This window comes from Carettochelys insculpta, chromosome 9 (assembly GCF_033958435.1).
Source record: "Carettochelys insculpta isolate YL-2023 chromosome 9, ASM3395843v1, whole genome shotgun sequence".
Lineage (NCBI taxonomy): Eukaryota > Metazoa > Chordata > Testudines > Carettochelyidae > Carettochelys > Carettochelys insculpta.
Window position 1 is genome coordinate 19,664,562 of NC_134145.1, and position 5,327 is coordinate 19,669,888.

Consider the following 5,327-nt stretch of genomic DNA (forward strand, 5'->3'; position numbering starts at 1 on the left):
AGATCCAGGATGAATCTTTGATTTACAATTTACTCAACTAGCTGGCACAGAAGTAGTTGAACTAACAACTCAATACAAAGAATGAGCAACATATACAATGGGGGAGGGGAGTACACAACAGCATTTGTGCGCATTCTGTTATGTATAAGAACTAAATCCACTCATAACCCCAAATCCCACCAATTAAAATTGTGAATCTAACCCTAAATATGCAAAGATGAAAACAAAATTTATCCATTCAGATCCAAACCCCAAATTAATTCTTCCAGTATCTTCTGTGGTATGTCAGAATAATGCCATAATTGCAGAATTCCCGATTTCCATACCACTTCTTAGATGTTGTAGGCAACGGCCTCTCCTCCAACCCTAGGATGCAAGAATTACGGACAAATAGCATTATAATGTCACCCACTGGAAGCAAATCCCTACCCCCAATTCCCTGGGCATATAAACTCAGTCAAACCCAGTCTCTTACAGAGTACAAATGAATGAGGGAAAAGGAGTGGAGAGTAAAAGATTTATGAGTTACAAGAGTACAAAACACAGACAGCAGCAACACTTTCCCCCAAGAGGGTGGAAGAACCCCACGTAGGATAGAAGATGATCATGACCAACCAAGAGTGGTTTTCCCTCATGGCACGTCTTACTCTTTCGCCCTCTTATGAGACAGGAATCCCAGAAAGATTGTGGGTGGCTGACGTGTGCACACACAAAACGCTGACTCCAAGACCTTTCTTAAGAAAGTCCAAAACATACTCTGAAGCAACCAAAACAGGATAGTGATATTTCTCAACTTGCATCAGGCAGAAAAGATCATCCAGGACTCAGAGCCAAGACCCCTGGGTGCCAGAAAGCCAACCAAATAGATAAATAAGATAAATCACAGCTGCCTTGGCCTGCCTGATGGTTTTCAGCAGCTTTTCAAGAAGCAGCCATAAACAAGCTCTGCAAATACATCTTACAGTAGAGTCCAGCGTCCAAGTGTCAGGAAACAAAACAAAGAAAACGGTAAACTTGGCTACGGTGCAACAACTCTCCCTTCAACAAATGGCCTAGAAAACAGAAGAGTGAGGCTTCAATCTCCTGGAGCCAAATGGCTGTGACTGAGCATGAGTACTGTTGCTCTCCAGATAAAAGGCCCTCAAGGAGAGCAGACCTGTCTTTATGCTGATTCTCAGAGGGGAGGCCTCCACCAGGCATGAGGTCCTGCTGGTCCCCAAACAGCTGACATACTCCACCATCATGTAATTGTTCCAATGAGCAAGGACCATGGGGACTGAGAATTAAGGATTCCAAAGCTATGAGATCCAGACCTGCAGTCTGAGGAGACTTATACTCAAGTGTGTTCCTCCATGTAACAGAAACTCTAGGATAACAAAATGGCCAGGTGAGAGCCCCCTCTAAACCTAAGAGATTTGGATCAATGGAAATACAAATAGGTGAACAGAAAGAAGAGCCACCCAAACAGCTGCAAGTGTTACACATGATTCCAGGAAGGATAGGAAGGAGTACAGGGGAAAAGGCTGAAATACACCTAGGAGACTCCTTCAAAGAGATGATGGTAAGTAGGGTGTCGGGAGATTACTAATGAAGTGTTGCGCTGCATATACAGCACTCCATTAAGCTAATTCTCCCCTGCAGCAACTCCAAAGTGTTAAGCACTTCATTAATAATCTCCTGACACCCTATTTACCATCCTCCCTTCGAAATAGGGAGGTAGTGCAGACACAGCCCTACTGACTGCAATGTGGTTCCATAATCAAAGAAGGCTCCAGGCCAGAATCGAGGAGGATCTGATGAAACACAGTATCTGTCCAGGGGGACTGAAAGACATTCCTAATGAAGAAGTTAGGACCGTATCCAGATGGGGAAGTTTCCAAGTGGGAAATTTGGACCACACAAGGTCACAGGTCCTGAGACTCTAGGAATAATGAGGCTGAAGGAGCTTGAGTAAGGTTATCAGGTATCTGAAGTGGATGAGGCCCACATTTTCACTAATTTCAACAAATGATGTCCAATGATGGCTGGGCTCAGGGGCCACAGCTGCCTTGCCCTGAGCTCAGCTGTGTTGCTTTGGCAAAGCAGGGAAAAGTAGTCTTAACAACGTCTCTGGGCTCATGAAAGGCCTGAATGCCACAGAACAAAGGGCTGACCTGTCAAATCATACCAAAGAGAAAGCTGGCCTACACCTGAGCACAAGCTGGGGAAGGGAGCTGCCACTCCCAATATGAAGATGGGGGGAAGAACAGGCCTCCAGGAATCCCTGAGTGGTGGTGGTTATATTCATCCATTCGAGAATCTGCCCCAGCTGAAACCCCTTTGCAGGATAGTAACTAACAGAGCAGCAGTTTGCTCTGCCTTTAACTCTCCAACCTCTGAGAGAAACCACTACTGGATTCCCTTTCTCCTTGCTTCTCCCCACCCCTCCTTGCAACACCATCAGTTCTGTTCCATTTTGAATTTAACGTCCACACAAAAGAAATAACAGACAAGCTGAGGCAAAGGCTCCAGGCTTCAAGAGGAGGAAAGGCAAACTGCCAGGACAGTGCTGAGGTCTATGTGCCCCAGGGCAGGATACAGAAGTTCTTTGCATACTTCCTTCCAGTTGATGGTACTACGATGCTATCTGTTCCACAATGGCACATTGCAAGGTGGGAAGACAAGGAGACATAAGGAGTGTAATCTTAAATTTATAGCAAAGTTAAGCTGAAAACGGCTTTTTACCACCTTTTTTACCTTGATGTTTAAGCACAGGCACATTTGTTGCATGTCAAGTTGAGACTACCGTATTTAAATAAAGATCCCAAAACAAAAAGAATGGGGGTCAGGACAGTCAAAAATTAAAAAGCAAATTTGGTTCTCTAGACTAGTTTACTTGGGGGGGTGGGAGGGTGGCAGGAAGGAGTGTTGAGATTTCCCGCAAGATCTGTATTTTCTGTGAGTTAAATATTCCATTAACTGCAGCAAGAAACACTGGGCACAAAAATATTCTAAAGTTTACTTTCCTCAAGTAATTTTTGGTGTACTGCCTTTTGCTAACCTGAAACTGGCCTACAAGAGTAAGGGATAGTTTTCAAATTGCTGACATAAGGGGTAGTGTTTCTGCATAGCCTAGTGCCTCTTCAGGATAAGATATAAGTGACTTTACAAACTGCACCACACAGCACCTAGCAGGACAGCCCCTTAGGATGACACTGGTAGCTATGCCATCACATCATGGCACAGTAAAGAATCCCAGTAGAGCAGGAGTGGCTGTGTGCTTTTAAGAAGCTAGCAAAAGTAGCAACCAATCAGGCAAATTTTTGAAGAATTTGTATTGAAGGATCCCCCATTTTTCCCCTTTGGTACATGGTATCACACAACATATTTCCATTTAGCTCAAGAACAGATAAGTAGGCTACCCTTAAGAATTCTGAAATGGAAGACTGACTAACAATGCAAGCTGCCAAAGAAACACAGTAGATAAATTCTGTCATACACAGTATGCTGATTAAATATTTGTAACAAAAATGTTACAGAAATTGTCATCTCAATTACATAAAAATATTCTAATAAATGCAATGTTTAACACCGTGTCAGTGAGTTTTCCACCAAATAGTCTTCTGAATGCAATTAGATTCTTTGCCTGTGAAAGACTTTTCTTTTTAAATGACTGGCAGGAGTAGGACTAAATTGTGAGGAAATGGTAAGTGTACAATTTTAACCAATGAAAGATTCAAAAGACAGAAATACTGCATCAATTTTACATTTTCTTTAAAAAAAATACTGCTTGACATTTTAAGAACATTTCTCCATTAGAAAGAGTTCACAAGGCAAAGAAATTTTCCTGCATCCAAAAATACCCTGAATCCAGCATACAATTTGGACCAGGTTAAAACAGAACTGTATTAATCAAGTAGAGGCACAACTTAAATGTACCAATTAATGAATTAACTAGACATCATCTAGAAGAATAAAAGGTATTTCTCTATTATGAGATAACAAATATTCATTCTAGGTCTCAGAGGGGTAGCTGTGTTAGTCTGTATCTTCACAAAACACAACAAGCAGTCCTGTAGCACCTTAAAGACTATTTTATTTATTAGGTAATGAGCTTTTGTGGGAAAGACCCACTTCAGATTCTGCTCCATGATCTGAAGAAGTTGGTCTTCCCCACGAAAGCTCAATACCTAATGAATAAAACTGTCAGTCTTTAAGGTGCTACAGGACTGCTTGATTCTTTCTAGGTGACAGCTTAAGTCTTCACACTACTTCTAGCTGCACAAAATGTAACTGTTAATTTACAAAATCAAAAAGATATCATTTCAAGTTTATTCTTGCACTGTTGTTTCAGAATAACAGGACACACTTGGTCCTGAGGCTAGAAGGGAATCAAAAACATTAATTCATTTCAAAAAGTGTCCTAGACACAGATTTTCCAGTCAATTTTCACGGTGTGCTAGGCTTTACCCTGAAAAAATTGCACGAGTTGTTTTAATTATTAAGCTGTCCATTGGGACTACTCGAGTAAGTACATTTACTTATGTGTGACTGCAGGATAAGACTTTTACTTTAATTCAGTGCTTCCCTGCTGAGTCTTCAATATATTATGTAAAATTGGAAGACTGTGTATCATTAGCCCTCCACCTATTCTTGACTTTCACATCAACTTCACAAGAGGTGCGGAGCAGTTGTGAGCATACAGAATCTAAGCAGGATGAACACAGACTTAAAAGTTCATGGGGAAAAAAAACCTGTCAAACCCGATATCTGACTCACTGAAATAAGTGCATTAGAGAACTGGTTTTTCTACTAAAAAGGTCTGCATTTGCACATGTAAGGTTGCACAGCTGCCATTCCTTTCCTTAATAGATGACAAAGGACTTACACTTCAGTATCCCTTCATTTCTGTAAATATTCCAGCTCTACAGAAAACCCCTCTTTTCTTTCCCCTTTTCTTGTTCCTCTGAAAGCTTAATATTGTCAAGAAATCAAAACTGACAAAATGCAGATCTCCTTTTCATGATCTATGCAGACCCTACACTGGCTTATAGTTACGGTCTATAAATGTTACCCTACTTCAGTAGCTTCCTTCACGAAAATAAACTGATCTGCTGGCATGTATTTTCTGAGATAAGGGGTGAGAGTCCATGTTGCCTGTCCAGGAGGCACAGCACAGAACTTGCAGCCCAGCACAAAGGGCAGTACTCTAGGTTAAATCAGCTTTGTGCCCAAATGCTTCAGGGCCTGGAGAGTCTGCCCTGTCTCCCACCTGGGTGGGGGGGGGTCTCTAAGCTGCAGTAGTCTAGCACAGCAGTTTTCTGGGCTGCAGCACTGCCCAGAATCTC